Here is a 24,123-nt window from a genome sequence, read left to right on the forward strand (position 1 = left end):
TATATATACATATATATATATATATATATATATATATATATATATATATATATATATATATTTATATATATATATATATATATATATGTGTGTGTGTGTGTATATATATATATATATATATATATATATATATATATATATATGTGTGTGTGTGTGTGTGTGTGTATATACAAACAGATCTATACATGGCCATATATATATATATGAAGCACTATACTGATGTGTATACAGACATATGCATGAATACATGTGTATGTAGATGTAGATATTTATCAATGTATGTATATGTATATATCCATATTCCTGTCATGTGTAAACATCACGGTTGTGTATACCAAACCCAGATGTATCTCACCGTATGTATCTTATATGTATACATTATGATAAATCAACATATGTGATGCAACTGTCATATTAATAACAAATACTACAGAATTGTGGAAGTAAAGGCAATTGTCCAATACTAATCAATATATGTATTGACAGATATATTGGAAAAAACTACCACTGTATTCACAGTGGTCATGGTGTAGTGGTTAAATGTTGTGACTATAGTGTGCAGGGTCCTGTGTTCAAGCCCTGCAAGGGCTGTTCATTTTGTTGTTGGGCAGAACAAGGGCTGTTGGATACAGAGTGATTAAGGCAGTTTTGAGCAGCTTTAAGTGCATTTGCTGTATTGCATGAAGCTAAGCGGTGCTAAGCTATGTGTAAATGTACGGGCACTTGCACAGTGTAGGCTTTGCTTACCGGTGCGCAAATCAGCTTAGCTGTTATATTGGAGCAATGTTGATACCTGCTAAGCATGGCTTAGCCCTGGTAACCAATTCACACCACCCAGTCCGATAACATAGCAGGGTAATGACATCTGTAGTAAGTATATGTAATGACATGTACAATACATGCACCTGTGTGCTGTCATTACAGTAGCAAGTGGTCTGAGTGTCATGTCTGGGACACAGAAGTATATGAATCCTGTACAGCACTGTTATCCATGTGAATGTGTTACATATAATGGTCATAGCCCAGGGTACGTGCTGTCACACTGGCATGTAGTATATCACGGCATTACTACTGTTGACAGTGCTTTCCCAGGAAAGAGTAGAGTGCTAAATGTAGTACTGACAACAGGCACACCTGCAGGCATAGCTGGACTCTGAGGCCTCCTTGTTGTATCCCTGGTGTGTGAGCTGTGTCACAGTATATATCCCCTACTGGATAATGATCCGACATGAGGAATGTAACTGTAGACTACCGTCTGTACAGCACTTGTTAGTGAGGGCTTCCAACATGTATTTATGGCATACATATTGTTGTCAAACATCTATCTGTCAACACATTCATCCTACCGCATAGCTTCTTGCCAAGCTGATGACTGTCAGTCCCTGTACAGATGTGCAGATGGCAGGTATCCAGCTAGGATATGTACAGGCAACCTATGCTTGATTGACACTGACATGTCTGCCCAGCTGTGTAAGAACTGGGACATATAGGAGATATCACCCTGTATGCACCACATGCCACGGGTACCTACACTACACTACAACAGTCAACAGAACATGCTTGGGTACAGGTCTCCATCTCAGACACTAATCATGTGTTGTAATACATGATGCATACATATCAACTTGATCACTGATGCATGTCATTCTCACCCTGAGGGTCAACACAGTGGTGCATGTTGATAGATTGCCTGCTGCCACATGGCAGGTGGCAGGATATCACTGTACACACATCCCCTACACAACCCACCTCTCCATGCACCCCAGTACCGACACTTGTGTAGGTGTGCATTACTGGGTATAGCAGTGTCTGTGTGTTAGCACACCTGTACTTTGGAATTCCATGAGGGGCTTCACAACCACCACAACACCAATTGCTATAGTCAGTTGTGGCTGCTGCTGTATGGGACATTACATGTACCCTGTTATGCTCCTCGCCATACCAGCTACATGAGCCTTGCAGTACCAGCACATTGTTGTACAAATAAGTCGATAGGCATGGGATACCCATTGAGTTCTGGCAAGTGTGTGTACGTGTGCATGTCTGTATATCTGCTGGGTACAGCATTCCAAGGCCACATACTCCTATTACAATACCCATTGCCACACAGTAGTACAGATAGTGTTGTTGCTGCCCATAGGTGAGGCATGACAATGCAACACCCTACTGTGCCTGTGGCATGTGTATTAGATACATATCCCTGTAGTACAACTGTTGGGATATACAATGGTTTGTATCACAGTTGTGGGGAATGTGTGTTGGTGGGTATGTCAGAGTGTCACCACATGAGTTTCAGGGAGTACAATATCCACTGGAGGATGTGGGTGCTGTGTACATCAAGGTATATGTCACATGTACCACTTTATGGTTACCACTGTCACCATCAACCATACAGGTAACTGATACCAAAATCCAGCCAAGTTATGTATGTGCTGTGTGCAGCCTACCTGTAACACATTGGACACATGGTCAAGTTAGTTAGCAGTGATAGGCCCAGGTCTGTCGGACGTGTGTCTGCCTGTTATGTGTGTTAATGTGTATATGAAGGTATGTCACACTATGTATTGTCCATATACACCCATTACATCCCCTATTAGCATACTGCACATGTCTGGGGATGTTCTGCGTGTAACATGTAACCTGAAACACACCTCACCCTAAATGCTGTATGGTGTGTGTAATGAAAGCCACACGCTTCAGTAGCACTGCATACCTAGGTAGGGGTCTAGTCCCAGTGTTGCCAAGTAAGAGTGTGCATGTATGTGGATGGTTCTACATCAGGTTTCAAATTATACATGTCCCAGCGGGTCACCTGTCCATGTGGCACAGGCAGTAATTGTTAGACAAACCTGTGACATGTTTTCAGCTGTACCCCAGATATGTCACAGCCATGGAGTCACCACAGTGCATACCCCATTGTGGAATATGATTGCAGCCCATCCTTGTGCTGACAAATGTACACCTAAAACACAAATGAATAACATTTTGGAGACCACAATCAGTCAGTGTTACTAGCAGCTATAATGCATCATTGCTGGATGGCTACACTACCTGATATGTATACATTAAATTTTACTCCTGACAACATGTTACACTGCAGTACTTTGGTACACTGTAGTACAGTCACCGTGTGCATCAGAACCATATTAGCATGTCCTTGCATCAATGTTATGGATGACAGGGACATGGCACAGGTATCATCATATGCACAGAGTGTGTTGTTGATTTCCTAGAGGCCGAGAGTGGGCCATACATTTGACACCATATATGTGGGTGAGGGTTGTAATGAGGTGAACTGGCTGTGGTTATGTGGTGTGTGTAAGTATGGGGTTGCCCTAGGTGTGTTTGTATAGTGTGTGGGTATGCGTGCACACAGTTCTGCTATGTGGCTGCCCTTCATAGGTGTTTATGGACGGCTGCAGACCATACCTGGCCAGGTGTGCAGTTCACTGCCTCCGGCCATAGACATGTGATTTGTGCCTGTCAGGGGTTCCATGGGGCACGTCCATGTACAGGCCTCAGTGTGCTACTCTCACCTGATGATGACAGATGCTCTTGGGACTGGCCAGGACCATGTGCTCATGGCCTGCTGTGGTGTGGTGTGGACAGCACCCACCCACAGTTCCAGGGATGGTACTGCCACTATGGGAGCCCCTTGGTGTCTTAGCATGTCCACATTGACTGCCAGCTGTTGGTGTTGCTAGGCTACATCCATGTGGCCGTCGCCGCACTCCCACTACATGTTCAAGCATGGACAAACCACGGTCAATGAGGACCATCATCTTACCAGACCGTCTATCCATGAGCACGGTATAAGCACAGATGACACCAGACAGTTCATGGAAGTTGTCGCTTGCAGATGTCAAAGAAGCCCTTTTCAGCCTTAGGCCCTATCTGGTGTAATGTTCTATATGTGTCTGCACCACCATGACAGCCTGAAACATGCACCTGCTGGTACCAGTTGTGGCACATCTGCCTGGGGCATGATGACCAGCTTCCCTACCATGAGCACCCTGGGACATCTGCCTATGTGGTACCCTGCCAGACATCTGGCTATGCCTTCTGTGACCAGACAGAGTAGGCATGTTTACCACACTTTCCTGTGCACTGCCACCAAACGCCAACTGTCCCTCCTCTATGGCCACTGGTGATGGCGTATGTATAGGCACTGAAACTGTGTGCGGGGTTGGGATTCTTAAAAGGGGGATGTCAAATGATGGCACCATTTTGGCCCCTGATAAACCCACCTGTGCCTCAACAGTACTATCATCATCTTCGGTGTCTGTATGAACACCAACATCAGAGTGCATGCATGAGGGACCCTGACCCACCTCGCCACCTGTGGGGGAAAACAAGAAATGCACTTTAAGACCTGTGCAGCATTGCTTAACAGTACACACACACACACACACACACGCACACACGCACACACGCACACACACAAACACACACACACACACACACACAGGCCACCTTAATACCTACCTGTCCATGACTTTACAGTCCCACATTTATTCCCATGTGTTCTCCATCTTGCATCACACTTGGTAACATACACTCATTAATACCACTCATTAACGTATTATTCCTCTAAATGCCTAGACAAGTGATCACAACACAAGACCTATTACTCCATTACCTGCCTGACCTGAGTGGAGTGGTTTTACATGGCCCCACTCCTGTCATTCAGTGTTCACCCTGTGTATGTCCAGATATCATGAGAATAGCACCTATATGTGAAGGGCTATGTTCACTCCATAATATCAAGCACTGGAGTGTCATGAGTAAGTATTGCTCAGTACATGCCAGATATACTGCTCAGTAAACCTATCATGTGACAACTGAAATATATGGATACACTCCCTGGTACTGTCTACTAATTCCCCAATGCATCTGTAGTGCTGCATATGGGGGTTGTCAGTCACCTCTCTGCTGAATGCGATATTAAGGGTATACTTGGTGTCTACCTTCCCTCCCTATGCATGTTCCATGCTACAGACCTTATCATACTATCAGCTGTCCTGTGATTACATACAAGACAAGTATTCCTGGTGTGTCATGTGTCAGTCCATGTCCATGTACTGCACAATCCCAAAGGGAAAAACTGCTGTATGAACAACCCCACAATCACACATGTGCATACATGGACACCCACACAAACACACACATATGCACACATGCATCCTACATGCATCACTCTCCCTCCACTTCACCAAAGTGACCCTACAGACAAAATAACCACCCACTGAGACACACACACACATACAGGTGAGGCTGCACAATGATAGTACACACAGTCCTCCTATTACCCATCTGTCAACATGCATAACATCTGGTACAGAACAGCATGCAGTGCAGCTACAGTCAATCCATGCTAGCAACAGTATACATGTGCTGTGTTAGTAGGTGATGCCCCTTCCCCTGGACACCACTGCACTTATGTACACAGTATTGCTGTGCACCTGCTCTGCACCCTGCTATGTACTGTGCACCAAACCTCACAGGTGTAAAACCCATTGCTGAATGTGTAGTACTGTGCCAGTTATGTCAGCTCTAATACTCACAGCCCCTAGGTTTTTCAGCAACTCATACCTGGGATGATATGTGGACAGATGTCATTTGTGAATGCCTGATGTCTGGTTTACAGATCTCAACATCAGCGGTATGACCAATCCAGTACTATTACACTGACAACCGTCAAAGCATACCGTGGCTATGGAGAGTGTACACACCATTATTGATATGATGCACCCTTCCTTGATCTGTGATGGGACCACATCACTGCATATATTAACAGTACATGAGGCCGATATGTGACATATGTCCTGTATATTCAAATACAGTGTCTACGGAATGTGTTAGGTGTGCAGATGCTGATGGCGATGCATAAACTCCGTGTGTGCATATATGTGCACACCCTTATCATGATGGTTTGTTGCACTTATTGTTTTGTGTACTACAGCAGTCACAACTCCTGGCAGGTGTATACTAGCATGGGCCATCTGCATTTGCCAGTGTATGCTCAGTCTGCCCTACACGTCCCCCAAATCTGCATGATTGCAAGGTCTACTCATGTGCATATTCCTTGGTGTTCAAACACTGCTGTCACTATTGCTGTGGGGGTAGGGTTACATTTGCACAGTTCCTGAACCTGACTGTGCACAGATAAAGCCATTCATAGCATCCTTAGGATCCCTGCTGCAGTGCACTGGTGTGTCATGCTGACACCCCATCCCCACCTTCAGCCTTTTTGCAGATGCTTGACAAGTAAGGCCTACACATGTGTGTCAGTTTGCAGTGTCCCATACACTGCGCACCACATGTTACAGCCTAGTCCCATCTGATAATGTGGACCACAGTAATAAGTTATGCCATAGTGTAACTCAGTAACAGTTGCCATTGTACTACTGGTGTATACACTGTTGTTGCAATGTATACAGGTGATGTTTCACACATGTCCCTACTGTAGTCCATGTCTCCTAACATTATGTTACTCCTGTGGATACATTCCACAATGACTGGATGTTAGTTATCTTGCAGGTGTCTGACATACCCTTCCAATACACCATGATGGTCACCACTGTGATGCCGTGAATTTAACAGCAACAATACATGCACATGTACAGCATGCATTCTGGGTAGGTGTTCTAGATGTGTACATGGAATATGCCATAGCCATTACATGCCCAGTGTATTGGCAAGCATCAACATAAACCATACTCACTGACTACAGTCTGCTGCCTTGGTGGTATACCAGAGGGACCTACATAACAGGGTGAGTGATGTGAAGTCAGTGGCCACACCTGTGTCATTGCTACGGAGTTGGTCCAGCATTACAGTACATCAGTAGTACATGTCCATAATACTACCATGTATGCACATCTGTTTATCACTACTATGCAGCAACAAACTATATCTATGACATGTCAGATATGAATGTTCTACCTCTACAGATGCGGATGCATATGCAACAGTGGTCTAGTGATGTGCCCTGTGGCCTTACCTACCTGCTCCTCAGCCAGTGTGTGGGTAGCACCCACCTCCACAATGGTGTCCAGCAGTTGTTGGCTATGCGGCACGGCAGGTGCCACGAGGCTGATGAGGAGCTCCTCAACACATGTCGGGGGGATGGATGACATGACCCCCCCCATTGTGAGGTGATCCCCAGACTGCAGCAGCACACTGATGGGCATTGCGAAGCAGGTCAGAACAATGATGCTGGACCTGTTCATAACTGCGGTTGTGCAGTCCGCCATCATTGACCCCGTGGACTAGTTCATTCCACATGGTGTTCCACTCCTGCTGCTCATGGGCAGCCCAGCCAAAAAGGAATGGGTAGTGCTAGATTAGGTGGTTTATCACTATGTCGTTTTCAGCAGCTGAGTACGCAGGGAGCCGTCCATGTGACATCTGGCTTGAAAGACATAAAGGTGGAAATAGGTCTGAGCACATCTTACAGCAAGGTTACCACAGTTCTTAATACACATCCCTGTCACCCCCCACCATATCAGCAACAACAAACTGTACACACAACTAAATAGGTATGGCTACAGCTTACCTACCAGTGGGACAGATATTGTATTGTTCCACACTCTGTGCTATGTGTTTGTAGGCATGTTCCCTGTGTGGACACTATAATTTCTGGCCTGTTACAGACTATTAACCTGTATGCCATTGCCAGGGCCACTATGGTTTCATATATGCCTATGGTATGCTTGCTATGTGATTGCTGCACATCTGACATTCTGTGTTATTGGGGATATCGATGCATGATGTTGGACATGTTCCAGGATTGTGTAGACTATTACTACCCACACATGTTCTATAACAGTGACACAATAGTATGTTTAGGGAATATTTGCCAGCAGAACCACCTCTCCAAACTCATCTCCCATGTTACCAGGCCACATCACATGTGGGACCCACCCTGGGGCCTCCTGTTATACTGGTCCAGCACTACCTTCAGGTGGAACCAACTCAGGAGATGTTGTCATTCCCCGGGGGCACACACAGACATGATCTTGCCCCCCGAGGTCAGATCCAGGATCTGTTCCATAATGGGTTTCACAGACACGTGGATGTGCTACATCAGCTTGAGGCACCCAGTACATATTGACAGGGTCCACATGCTCCTCCTGCTCAGCATCCAGGCCAAGCACCTTCTGGACATGGACTGCTGTTGTGAGTAGCAGTTGGTGGGAGGCTTCTTCCCATTGCGTCCGTATTGAAGCCCATGGGGCTTCCACATCACAGACCACATACAACATCCAGGGTGTTTACCCACCACATGTGTCACATACCACCCCTGTAGGCTGTCCTCTATATCTACCATCCCAGACCACCTCTACAACTATACCTGCCATACTTCCCCATATTCCCATTCCCTACTTCACAGACAAGGGTAATGTGGTCCCAACAAGGGGTTCACATGTGACATACCCGTCCATGTTGCACACGCTGACAGCTGTATATATCTGTGTGTATTGCTATGTGTGTTGTTCCATTGCACATAACATCACTGTGGTGGTAATATAGGGGATATGTATTTACATACATATATGTATGTGTGTGTTTTTATATATGTAGGCATGTGCATATAGGTATATATCTATATATGTGTAGATATATATATATATATATATATATATATATATATATATATATATATATATATGATGTATATATGTGTTTATATATATGTCTGCATACGGGTATCTGTATATATCTGTGGATATATATCTATATATAAATATATATATATATATATGTATATATATATAGATATATATACACATGTATATATATATATATATATATATATATATATATATATATATATATACCTATATATGGGGTACAATCAGACATCAGGTCCACAATCCCACAATACCTTCCTGCACAGCTGCACTGCTCTGCCTTGTTACAACACAGACAGGTGTCACATATGGACACAGCCTAACATTTGGGGGGTATATGTAGGGACAGATTGCAGGTAATCCTATTACACACCTATGGCATTCCAGCATGCTACAATACAGGTTAACATTAAGTATCTCGCAAGTGGTGGGCTGTGGAACCCACGTGTCCATCATTATGGCAACACTTCCACCACCAGCTATTGGCCACAGTACTATACATGGCACAACACATACTTTGATGGCTTAAATCTTATCAGTCAGTGCTGCTCTGCACAGTTGATGGGTATGGCCCACTACCCACAGGGACAGACTCTATTGTCCTTAGTAGTTGTTCAGCTGAACATCATTACAACAGCAACAACTCATGGCACATATAAATCATTCCACATCATCTATCCTGTTATTATGGACCAAGTACTACAGTCAATTACATGCATACATACTTCACATACCTGTTGTGGGAGATGTCTCTTCTGGATAGTTGTTTTTTTTTTTTAATTTTTGTTGTGTTTTTTTTTTTTTTTTTGCCTTTCACTCACTCTGTCTCTGTCTCTCTCTATCTTGGTCTCTCTCCAGTAAATGGATTGAGCTGCTTTGAATAGATTGCATCATGGATTTTGTAGGTGACACATATGATCAGGTGATGGCTTCTGCACCAATCAGTGTCCTATACTTGCTGCCTGCATGCAGTATGCTGTGTAATACTTCCAATTATCACTCTCATGGCAACCCACTACTATAAATTCCTACATCATGTGGGCATGGTCCCTTTACCTTTCCTGTATGGTGGACATCCTTCCTGTGTTTGAGCAGCAGTGTTACAGACAGCAGGTAGCAATACCTCTTACAAGAGAACTTGCACACTTAGGCCAGCAACACATTTGTATGAGGTTCCAAAACTACAGACAGAGTGCAAGTAGTGTTGTCGTATGCATTGTATAGCACCAGTGTTACAGGGTTTGTGTGTACGTACTAGTTTAACATGGAATGCAGTCTGTCTGCATAGCTCTCAACTGTGGGCCTATCCACTTGATGGCCAGAGGTGTGCCTGTTATGTTTTGTCTGTCCATCACACAGGTCTTATGTCAGATATATCACTGGCAATGTATCTATTGAGTGCTATCAGTACATGACTACATCCATTTGTGTTTCTAACTTCATATTCCTGACTAAGGGTATGTTGCAGACTATCTTGTAAAGCCAGTACCTTGCTTAGTATATGACAACACTATTTCACATATGGGCCTGTGTTCCAGCTACTGTCCTCCACCTATATACCAGGCTTTGCCCATATGACATTCTGTCAGGGGTTGTTATGTAGTAGACTGTGAGTATGTCATGCTGCCATACTTGCCATCATAACACTGCTGTTGTGTCCCCCACACATATTGTGGGTTTGGATCCACATATGTGTGGGCTCATCTACACAATACATGTGTGCCCTTAAGCACTCCAGAGTTCAGTGTATGTAAGAGTGGTATATGGCCCTGTATGTCAGTCTATCAGGGGGATGCACCATAACTAACCTAGCCTGTTAGAACATGTGGGGGTATCAGGGGTAAGCTGCCTTGAGGTATCTGGATGTACATTACTATACAGTTCACCTTGAGTAAATGCAGGCCTACTGCTTCCTGCCATACAGACTGTTCTGTTTGTCAGTGTGATTGTGATGCTGGCAGTTATGCCTTGTTATGTAACAGATACATCCCATTGTGTCAACTGAGTTCTTTACCCCCTAGGGATTGTGTACAGAGTGTAGATACAGGTTGCTTGACTATACATCTGCATTACTTACTGTTGATTGATTGTTATCCTGTGGCCCAGTCTGTCTTTACTGTTGAACTACTAGAAGGCCTTGGCCTGGACAGCAACATATGTAAACCTTTTCAGAATACTGTATTAATTTATCTGTTTGACATTTGCATTAGTCTGTTTATATGTATGTCAAAGTCTAAACAGTTATATGGCATGATATATACCACTGTAATAGTACACAAATAAAGCTTTCCCATCTATACAAGCCTGTGTGTGGTGTTATATCCTTTGACCTCTCTGTGGGTATATGTTTCAGGCAACAATTGTCATTTCTATGGGAAGCTTATACAGTGTCCAGTTGGTAAGATGGCAACTGTAGGCATAGTGGCTGTTACGTATTGTGTACACCTTCTACATATGTATCATCCTATACCTATCTGTGTGTGTGTGTATGTGTAGTTACACACACACACACACACACACACACACACACACACATATATATATATATATATATATATATATATATATATATATATATATATATGTATCTGTATATATGTGTCTGTGTATATGTATCTTAGGAATGTTGATTGCTTCCACATTATACATTCCCTATGGTAGCCAGACTGTACTGCATGATATGTTACTGATAGCAGCCTGACATCATACATGTGGGATGGAGCACTGTTAACATCTTGTGCCCATGTTGTGTCAGGTCCTGGTTATGGGATTTGAAACAGTTGGTATTGTATTGCAGGACAGACGTGTTTGGCTGTGGGGGGGGGGGGTATCTATACATACAAGATATATGTTGCTTGGGCCCCTCACCCCCCCCCATTAACGGTGCATGTGGACATATATGTTTTTATTTTCTCTTTTATATCTATAGATATATGTCTGTATATACATATATAGATATATATTTATGCTTATATATATATATATATATATATATATATATATATATATATATACATATATATATATATATATACACACACACATATAGATGTACACGTATAGATATATATATATATATATATATTATATCTATTTAGATATAAATATACACACACACACACATACATCTACATGTTTAAATACATTTCCTGTACTGTTGAATGACTGGGCCAGACAATATGTTTGTGAAAACATCAGGGTTATGTATATCTGAAGTGGCTTCGTGATAAATCACTTTGCCTGTGGTGTGCAGGGTCCTGGCTTCGAGTTTTGCAAAGTCTGTTTATTTTGTTGCTGGGCAGAACAAGGGACATTGGAAACAGAGTGATTAAGGCACTTTTAAGCAGTTGTAAGCGGGTTTGTGTGGAGGTAAGCACTGCTAACTTTTGGTTACAGTCTCTTATAGTGATTTAGCTTTTCAATTCCTTAACCTGTGTAGGCATTGTTTACCCCCATGCAAACAAGCTTAAACCCACTTACTGCTGCTTAAAAGTGCTAACTCCTGCTTATCCCGTGCTAATTTCTTTAAAAGAAAAGAAAAAAAGGGTTGATAGGAAAGTGGTGAAAAAGAGGCACAAAGAGGGAAAGACAGTAGGGAAAATAGCTAGGGATGTGCAGGAAGGTTCTAGGGAAGGTCCATAGCTGCCCATTTCTTCTACAGCAACAGCTGTGCATATACACTGAATTTGGAGGTAGATTTGGACACTCAACCCCCCCCCCCCCGAGAGAGGGATGAGGGCATCAATAATATGTTGTGATGTCATTTGGACCAGATTACATGTGTCCAGTGCACACATATGTGAAATGGACAACTATGTATGGGGCAAGATTTTTTGGGGTGAACAGATTGCCCTTTTATTTTCAGGTGAGAGTGGGATGTTGGGGAGGGATAGTAGGTATATTTGGGGAGGAATGTTGGGTAGGTTAACAGACTATTCAAACAAGACACATATAGAGATGGTATATGACAGATGTGGGGGAGTAAACACCTTGATGGGGAGGGGTGTTAGGAAATCAGAATCCCATAAGCCCCCTAGTGAAAACAGTGGAACTAAGGTCCCCACCCATGGGCAGTCACCACTGCAACTTCATAGCCCCAAAGGTGGCTGTGCTAGGGGCTGAGTTGTAGAGCCAGGCTGACCTTCTAGTCACAACACGCAGCACTCCAGCTGGTGTAGCAGATCTCCAAACTGCTGGTTGAGCTCGCTATGAACCACAACCCAGACCTTGCGATGGGTGACAGGTTCCTGTCTATGCCCACTCCCAGGGGGGTAAGCCCCATCCCCTGAGGTGGTTCCACCCAAATTGGTGCAGGACCAACGGATGAGGAGGTCCCAAGTTGGGCCCAAGATGTGCTGTTGTCTGGTGCCATTGCCAGCTGAGGTGGGATAGGTGGGACCGCTGGGACTCACATTCCCATACGTGCTATGGTGTTTATGTTTTATCAATATATGTGGGTTAGTAATAGTCAACACATTCCAGGATTAGGTATAACAGTATGCATATATATTCCCATTAATGCAGACACCAGATATGGAACAGTTGCATAGCAAACAGAACACATGCATGTATGGGACCATAGTGGTAATTACAGCAGGATGCAGGTACATTGATGGCACCATGTCACCAATGTTGGAGTATTTCAACATAGCACATGCATAGAAACAGATTTAAATAATTGTCAAACAACAGGACATATGTCCCAACATTACAGTGAAGTCATCACGTACCAATTGAGTTGGGTATTTAATTTATTGTTGCGGATATCATGGGGGGGCAGAAAGATGACAATTAACAACTAGTATATTCCTGTAGTTTGCATTACTTTCCTAGTCAGTGCTGTTATCTGTACCTTACAAGTATTACTATACTACCCTATTGCCTTAGTTTGGACAGTGATATGGCTGCTGACAACTATATACATGAACTGGTTTTACCTGCAGTATACACCTCTTACCTGGTATACCTGTGGAAGAATTATTTGTTAACACTAACTGTTTCTACACATACTACCAGATTCCAGGTTGATGTTATACACATACCTTTCCATCTCTTTTTGCAGAGACTATGGCCATGTCTTGACCACATGCAGGTCAACCGGGACATATGTAGACTATTGCCCTCTTCAACCTTTAGTGACTTACAACACTCTTATACAGGATTTCCTAGACAGTTATATTATGTAGCACAGTGTGGGTGACAGTGATGAGTGATACCTTATTATTCAGAGCAACTGCAACACTCACAATGCCATACAATACCAGAGTAAACAGTACCAGTACAGGGTATCAATCTTTTATTTCTAGGCACAGTGTTCGTATCTGATGGACCTGTCGGAACAATGTTTGTTAGCACTACCTGAATGTTGCCACACAATGTACCAGACTCCACATTAGTATTATGCGCTTACATCTCACTCTGTTACACTACACACTCTAGTTAGAGCTTGACAGCATGGGGGTGTAGATGAGACATACTTGGCTTATTACTTTCAAAACAGTTTGGGGAATTGCTAGAGTGACAGGTTTGTTCTTATAGATGTGTGACAATCAGTTGTATTTCTTGTTTGTAGCCTATACTTCTGGGATCATCCCACTGATTTCCCATGGGGACAGAAAGACAGGCAGCAGATATGGGCCAATTTACTGGACATTCTGGACATATCTGTACAGTTTTGGGGTATGCTTCTTTATGCAGACTACTTCCATTCCCAGGATTCTAACCATGGCTGTGTGTGCTAAAAATACAACAGTTCCCATCTCAGTTGCATGTGCTATTTGGATTTTGTTGTCTGTTGTTTCACTGTCTGTCTATGTCTCTCACAGTTTTACTAAATGACCTCTGTGGATTACACCAGTCATATACAGACTTTCCTACATATTTTATTTATGTTACACAGTGTTGGTAACAGTGCTTAATACAGCAGTACTATTACGTGATTGCAAATCTACATTACCATATGATACCAGAGTAAACACATGCAGTCCAGCAGTTAGACCTTTCTTGTCAGGCTATTATGCTTTTATTTACATACAACCTATATGAGACTCTTCCTGACATATTCTCTGGTGTATGCAGTACTTGCCTTAAACAATACAGGTTTTATGCAGGCAATTAACTTACTAATACGTTTAGATTTATTTCCTATGACAGTACATGCAAGAGTATTACTAACCTGCCACACGTCGCAACCTCTCCAAGCGACATCCATGGGCCTCCTGGTTTGCAGCCAGCTTACTTGCCACTGTGAAGGACATAAGAGGAATATTTAGCCATACCTATCCATAATATATATGAGCTGGCAGTTATTAAACAGGTAGTGAGTGATACCTACACACATCTGGGACCTCCCCTGTCCTCCTAGCCTCTTGGATCCACTGATCCAAGAGATCCCCCTTTCACCACTTCAGGTCGGCATAGTGATGCCTGACCTGCTCGCCAGTTCATGGTATGCCAGTAGCACTGGTGAGGTCACGGGCGAGACAGTCCCAGGCTTCTGCTTTATATAGGTAACCCTGATACTGGCCCTGCAGCAGTCCCTACTCATGGTCTTTGACAAGGAGTTCTGCCATGACTCTGGACTCCTGGATACTTCAGTGCTGCACCTAAAAGTGAACACCCTCTCCCATTCCAGGCATGGTGCCTGCAAGGGGAAGCTACAACCAGTTATGAGATGCATTCCCACCTGTTGGGTATAAATCAGGCTGATTTCCCACACTTTGCTGTGATTGGATGGTTTTGAAAAGGCTGAGGTATGGGCAAACCTTTTACCTAAGGTTGGCATTGTTTAAAGGGGTATACCAATGGGAAAATTGAGTTAGCTGGCCTACACATTGCTTATACTTACTAAGCTGACCTGTGCAATGGTTAGCATTGCTTAATATTTAATTTGCATGATATTTGCTTTTTGGCATTGATTTATTATTCATTACATGTTATATATGTGTTTGGTATCCATGATTCATGTGTACACACACTGTATGAGGTCCTTGTGTTTATTAGGGGGCTTCAACACTTTATTACAATTACACCTTACATCTGGGCTTACTGCAGTACTCCAGTTCACATATTTATGTTATGTATTAGGTTATAGAACAAAACACTGTACATAGAGTCCTTTCACATGTTCAGTTTGATTTTACTGTGGTGAGGATTTGTTGGGTGATACCTCAATCGTACATACTGCTGTGATGACTTAGTGGTTAACTTCTGTGACTATAGTGTTCAGGGTCCTGGGTTCAAGACCTGCAGAGTCTGTTTATTTTGTTTCTGGCCAGAACAGCGGCTGTTGCATACAGAGTGATTAAGGCACTTTTAAGCACTTATAAGTGGGTTTGCACTGGTTTGTGTGAGGGTAAGCAATGCTAACTTCTGGTTAAATATACTTACAGAGAGTTAGCTTCAATATTGCTTAACCTGTGTGCGCATTGCTTACCCTCATGTAAACAGGATTAAACCCACGTACTAGTGCTTACATATGCTTTCTTCCACTTACTACTGCTTAATAGTGCTTACACTTGCTTACTAGTGCCTACTCCCGCTTACCACTGCACTAATTTAGACAGTAATGTCTAATGATTCTTGTGAAAGTGGGGGATTTGGAAGCTGTGTGGAGTTATCATTCATTACACATTTTACCTTCCAGTTGTATCCCTGATTCCTGTGTACATACACTGTATGGGGCACATGTGATTATCTGTGGACTTTTCAACATTATGACACTGATACCTCACATTTGCATTTAATGCCGTACTCCAGTTCAAAATATATGTTAACCCAAACTGCAGTAGTGCAAAAGAGAAACTTAATAAAAACACACATATCAAATAAAACAAAAATAAAAGATGAGAGCTTTCTAACCCATCAAGGTACTTCATCAGATCTACATTAAAATAGCACTCACATCTTAAATGGTGTTAACAATTAATGCTGTAACTCACGTGACTTTAAAATAGGTTTCAGGGGAATTAACTCACGTAACCCCTTACTAACTATACCTTGTAAAAGCAGCACCCATTTTATTTCCTGACATTCATTTCTGGTTACTGTATCCCCCCTCTAGCATTAGGCTGACAAACTTCCAAAACTAGAAATTTAAAATGATGACTGTTCCCTGCTGAGGCTACATGCTTAGCAAGGGCATTCTTATTATCATTTCTCCATATAATGTATAAATGTTCACGTACCCAGTCCCTCAAGCATCTGTTTGTTTTTCCCACACAGAACATTTTACATAGTTCACAAGAGGCCAAATACACTATATTTTCAGTGCCACAATCTGCACAGACCTTGAACTCACAGACACGCTCAGTCACTGGGTGTACAAACATGTCATCACAATTAACAAAACACATTGTACAATGATGGCAAGGAAAAGCCCCCAACCTACCAGTAGCCAAGCAACTAGCCCCATTTCCAACTGATTTAGTGGATTTGTAACAGAGCATTCTCTTCAAAGATCTCTGATTCTTAAAAGTAAACTGTGGTGCTTCACCCAGTATCTCTCTGCATTTGACATCAGACTGTAGTACTCTCCGATGGTTTTTAACAATATCACAAATTACAGATGAATTGTCAGAAAATATAAGGCACATTCTTGTCCTACTCAATAAATTCTTAGTCTTATTATTAGCAGACTCTATATCAGAGTGTAAATAGGACCTAGAACGGGTGTCACAAAACGAGACAACCTCATTCTGTACCTCATATATATCATCCTGCTGGTAACCTCTATCTTTCAAGTTACTTGATACCATTTCAAAAGACTCATACATATGACTATGTTTAGTGTGCAGTCGGGCAGACCTATAAAATTGTCCCTTTAGTACATTTCTCTTAACAAACTTTGGATGCATACTTCTAGCATTTAGTATTTTATTAGTCCTACATGGTTTGTTATAAATCTGTGTTTCTATCCCATCAGGAGCCAGAAAAACTTGCACATCTAAGAAGCAAACCATTTCATCAGATGAATTAAGAGTAAATCTTAGAAAGTTCATGTTGGCATTAAGATATTCTACAAATTCACATAGAGAACAGTAATCATTCCCCCAAACAAAAAAACACATCATCCACAAAACGACCGTAGTGTAGAATGAACCTAGAGAAAATATTGTTCTCATTAAACACAAAGTCAGACTCCTATTGAGCCATAACCATATTACCATAGCTATTAGCACAAACCGTGCCCATAGCTATGCCTGTGCATTGTACATAAAAGGAGTTTTCAAACATGAACAAATTGTGTTCTAAAATAACATCCAAAAGGGATCAGATCAAGTGACTCTTACTAGTGTTGTAAACACTATGATGAATTAGAAAAAGTCTGACATAGTCTACCCCTATGTCATTGGGTTACAAGTAAAAAGTGATACTACATCCATAGTAACTAGTAGTACATCACTATTAAATTCCTTTGACTTCCACTCATTTAATCTTTGTAAAAAATATCTAGTGTCTTTTAAAACATACTCAGTCCCATCAAGTATAGGATGAAGCTGCTTCTCCACATAAATGGAGAATGCCTCAATTGCCCAACCCCTGCCAGACACAATGGGTCGTATAGGTGGATCAATGGGATTCTTGTGTAACTTCGGGAGCCCATGAATTTGTGGTATAACAGGATATTCCACTAACAGATAGTCATAAAGTTGTTTGTCGATGGTACCCTCCATCAATAAATCTTCAACACTTTGTTGTACTCTAGTCATTAACCTTTGTGCCTGGGGCTCAGTAAGTGGCAGATAAGTATCAGTATCACTAAGCATATTACACGTAACATGGGAATAGTGAACAGTGTCAAAGACCACAATTCCTCCTCCCTTATCAGCTGGCCTAAAACACAGGACATCGGATTACACTAACTCCATTAAGGCTGAAAATTCTGTTCTAAGATTTTTAGGACCAAAATGCCTCTTACTCAAAAAATATTCATATATATCATCCTGACAAAGTTTATAGAAGGCTTCCACCAAAGGCGAAAATAAAACGGATGCTGCTTTTTGCAAGTTACAGGTAATAAGGGGTTAAATGAGTTCATTCCCCTAAAACCTATTTTAAAGTCACATGATTTACAGCATTAATTGTTAACACTATTTAAGATGTGAGTGCTATTTTAATGTAGATCTGATGAAGTACCTTGATGGGTACAAAAGCGCTCATCTTTTATTTTTTTTGTTTTATTTGATATAAGTGTGTTTTTATTAAATGTCTCTTTTGCACTACTGCAGTTTGGTTTATTTTTATCTTGGTATACTTCTACAACCAAATTGTGCTCCATTATTTCATTTTTACTTCAAAATATGTTATTTAGTAGGATATGGAACTAAAAATATTGGTCATAAAGTGATTTGACATGGAAAATAGAATGTGCTGCAGTGGGACTCGAATCAGGAATAACTCCTCGTAATGCAAATGCTCTGACCACTACACTATTGATATACTGCTTTATTTGCATACATCTTGCTTTTTATCCTCTTCTGCCATTTAAGCTACGTTAACCATAGCTAAGCAATGGGCAAACCTGCTCACCTACGATTAAATTTAATCTGTTTTAAAAAAAAAGAAAGTATCTTTATATTTTTTGTGTTAGCTATTAATCTTGTACATGTGGGGGATGTTGCTGGGGGTATGAGTACACCTATGAGAGGTCTCACTCATTTTTTTAGGACTTTCTGCTGTTCTTCATTGCAGGGGCATGTATATTCTGAGAGCTCTGCAATCAGATATGCCCCATGCACTCTTACACGCTCCATGTAAGATTAGGAGCTCAGGCAGTGGCCTTCATTAATATGCATGGTGTGCTGCCGTCCTGCTCCTAAACGGCTACTTCCTTGCAGGACTAGCTAAGAATAGTAAATCCGGGAGAGTGATTCTTACATCTGAAGTAATCATTTTTTGCAGTTCCTTCACACTGTATGGATTTGAACCCCAGAAAGAGTGAGTGAAGGGGCCAAAGTTACTGCATATACGGCTTCTGCCACAGAAACTGGTATACTCACTCACTCATTAGAAATACAGTGCATCGGTGCCAAATATGTTTGTGCTAATGAAGATTTCAGCTTGTACCTTGGCTGGTGGACTCTCATTCACTGCCTCAAACACAGTCAACAGTGCACTCTGCCAAAAGCTGTGCAGATGAGAAACACAAAAAAAGAAAAAAAAAATAATAATAGACAGTTGTCTCTAGTAAAACATACAGGGTAATATATATGAAAAGGCAGGATTATGAAGTGCCCCAAAATATAGTTCAATATGCAATGGGAAAAAATTGTGATGTATTCAAGTTTTAAATTTAATTGCTGCTATACTGCAAACATGGCAGTTCTTAGTGCTCCCCCCACAACCTGTAAGACTGATGAAGACTGTGCCATTGGCTTTGTTCATTTCTGTTTGTCTCAGGTATGCATATATGTGTGATGCACAGAGTGGATAGGTACAAGACTGACAGTGTGCAGATAGTGCATCTTTTAACACATTTGTTTGTATACTTTTGGTTCCACACGTACCTTGATATTATTGCAGCTTGCAGTCATGTACTTTGGGGCTGTCTCTGTCTGATGCTATCCATACACAGACATTACATGGTTAAGTAAAGTTTGCGGACTTTGGCTGCATCACTTTTAATATTTGCATTTGCTTAGGTAGTAATGTGTATTCCTCCATTGGTGAGTGTGTGTACTATCATTTGCATCTTAGTTGCTGGGAGTGTACTCTGATCTTTCAGTCCTAGGGAGCGAGTGTGTGCTGTCCTTTGTGTCTTAACCAAGGAAAGGGTATATTCTGCATGCCTATGTTTGCTAGCATACCTTTGCAGCTGGAGGTTCCCCATCAGATTCCTCATCTGTACGTGTGAGAGGGGCTGGCCTGTCTGTGGTCCAGGAATGTGTGGTCCTGGCCCTTGCTGTTCCTGTTACACCTGTTTTCTCAAAGTGATATTGTACAACATGGCACAGACTGGGAGGATTTCTGCACAAGTGCTAAGGTTGTACTGCATGGCACCCCTGATGTGTCTAGACAGCAGAAACGTGACTTTAGCATGTCAAACATGCTCTGTGATATTTGTAGTTTGAACATAGACATCACTGTATCCTTCTTCTGAGGCTGTGTGTGCATTTTTGATGGTTGTCATGAGCCACAATTCCAGTGCATACCTGCATCACCCAGTAGATGGCCTTGCAGAACATCCTTCCTAGCAAACCTTGTATAAAGCCGTAATGTGTGCCATATGTGTAAGTAATGATAACTGCCTGGGTTGCCTGCAGAGATACTGAGGATGATCCCCCAGAAATTACAGACAACCTGGCAGATGACTGAATTGAACCCCTTTCCATTGATGTATATCCTTCCATGTTCACCAGATGGGGTGTTTATTTCTATGTGAGTGCAGTCTATGGCCCCCACAACTTCAGCATAACAATCCTGCATTGTTCTTGCTCTCTCCTCTGGAGTGCGAAAACTAGATGTATTCCTTTACATGTTGCAGCATAACATTTTAAATATTGGTGAAATATTCTGTAAGCTGAGGTCTGTGTTACTCCATTATATCCTCTGTGGGTCTCAGAAATGTACCAGTTGCTAATGTCCTTAATGCTATACATACCTTAGTTTCCATTGTTATAGATTCCCCTTGACTTACCCTGGGTCTGAGGTGGGAGCAGCAGAGGTTGCAGATTTCCTATAGCATTTGACTGTCAACCCTGTACCACTCTACTGTTTCAATATCATGCAGTCCATGATATCTTAAATGGGGTCTGAACAGCCTTCTTCTCCTTGGACGAGGTCTATCTGCAGCAACAGCAGCATAGATTTGACCCAGTTGCACATACACATACAACAGAGCAGCAGCAGACCTTAACTTTTTTTTTCATAAGTATAATGGTGGCTGCATTCTAACAGGTTTTGATGTTCAGAGCTAAGTGCTACACCATGTCTACACAGTTTCTGAATGTTACCTCCATATTGGATTGGTTAATTTGCATGTAATTCAGTCGCTTATGCTTTAATTAGCATGCTGTGTGGTTTACCTTTGTTTGGCAGCTCTACATGACATGTAAAGCCATTTAATGAATACAAAATGGCACCCTACTGTATGTGTGTGTCAAGCCACGATGTGCACTCAATAGCAGCATGGACATAACTTGCTCATAAATCTGCTCTTTCTGAGCAGCACAAAGAAGTATTCAACATAGTAGATATGTTTGTGGTGACAAGAGAATGTTTTTGTATGGGAAAAGAATTAGGGATGGTTGTTACAGCCTCTAAAATACGTAAGCACAGTAAAAAATAAACAGGAGTTCCCATATGGGTGAGGGTGTCACTTCAACAATGGCAATCATCTCAAGCCAAGGTTTTCACTGCCAGGTGGCTAGCTCTGCTGCAGTAGTTCATCCATACTACTCACGTGCACACACACTCGCTCCTAGGGCCAATTTAGAGTGTCCAATCCACCTACTACATGTCTTTGGAATGTGGGAGAAAACTGGAGCCCCCAGAGGAAACCCACATGGCATGCAGACTCTGCACAGAAGGAACCCCAGCCAAGAATCAAACAGGAGAACCTCTTGCTGTGAGAAACCACTGTGCCCATGCCTACTGTGCATGTTTATATAGACAGAGTGACCCATTTCTATACTATAAGGTTAGGAAAATTGAAACAGCATATATAAAGATCTGAAATAACAAATTTAGCTATTGAAAAACTTGGCAAATCTGTGCAAACCCAATGTATTTTTATTATAATTAAAGTAATACTGTAGAACCATGAGCCTCACAATGATACAACAGAAATGTCTACAGCTAATAGATAACACTAGAGTTTAGTTTGCATCAAGAGCCACCTGCAGAAACAAGAAATAGAACACAGTGTTTTAATCAATTATTATTATTATACAATAAACATACCACCATTGGCTTAACTGAAATAGCTAATCATATTTTGAACAAGAATGCTATTAATGGAGTAGCTATGTCTAATTTAACATACGCTACTGAAACACTCTGTAATGAAGGGTCTAACATAGTCAAAAGGGCAATAACTTCTTTAATATACAGATATACATATCTATATATATATATATATATATATATATATATATATATATACATATATATACATATCTATATATATATATATATATATATATATATATATATAGATATATATTTTTATATATATATATATATATATATATATATATATATATATATATATATATAAATACACACACACACACACACACACACACACACACACACACACAAACTCACACACACACGTGTATCTATCTATATATATATATATATATATATATATATATATATATATATACCATATACATATATATATATATATATATATATATATAGATATATATAGATATATATATATATATATATACATACATACATACACACTACAGAAAAGGCCACTCTTCGATGGTTGTAAAATAAAGATAATCAGTATTTCTGATTCTGTATTTTTTAAAGTTTTATTCAATTAATTTGTGATATTGAATCTCTGATTTAAGCAGGCAATGCTAATCAAGAATTATGTCAGAAATGTGAGAATCTCCCCTAAGTAACCCCTGTAGTGCAGGGAGACTGGAATTTCCTGACTGGCACACATTAAATTTTAAATGATTATAGGCTGAAAACACACAGTTATAAGCATTTTGCTCTCAGTCAGCTCATGAACATTAGATAATCATTTGAGGGGCCGTCATAAATGGGAATTCTCAGTCCTCTGGCATGCAGTATTGCTTCACTTTACAGAGATGTTATTAGTCTAGCTTGATTAATTAGCATTTAAATATCATCATATACATTATGAAGAACCTTGTTTAACCCTAAACAATGAGTTTAACGATTACGTACTGCCTAGCATTGTGTCCAGACTGAGGAAGAAAAAAAGAGTAGGAGCCCATTGAATGTGATGAATCTGGTGTTCACAAAATGTCTGAGCTGGATTTTTAAATGGTACTGAGAAGTGGTTGCTCAAAACAGGACCTTGGGACTGATATTGCCTACATGCAAATATAACAATGTGGCTGGTAATAACAATATAAATGAATCATGACCTATATTGTACAATGCATGGCATGACATTTATAACCTTTCTGTTATGCAGAAATACTAAATGTCATTTCATGTCATCTCAGCACAAGCTTCAACATGTGAACAACATCTCCCTCAGTCAATAGTTCAAAAATCTGCATTAATCACTGCAGGCAAGCTACAAGTTTCATGTTTATAATAATATGGTTACAGACTGAAAAATACTTATTCTTCTTCCCTTTATTGTAGCTTCACCTATTCAGCATTCCTTCTTATTTACTCTTCTTTGCATAATTTTTATCATTGTTATTTAGGTTGCAAGTATGGCTTACAACTCAATAAACATTTTAAATGTGCTCCTGTTGCTTGTATTTGCTGAGCTTTGTAAGACCCAGTATAAGACTGCTAACAATAATTCAGATTAAGGTTTTAT

Source organism: Protopterus annectens, chromosome 4.part0, assembly GCF_019279795.1.
Source record: "Protopterus annectens isolate FY-2018-M chromosome 4.part0, PAN1.0, whole genome shotgun sequence".
Classification (NCBI taxonomy): Eukaryota; Metazoa; Chordata; order Ceratodontiformes; family Protopteridae; genus Protopterus; species Protopterus annectens.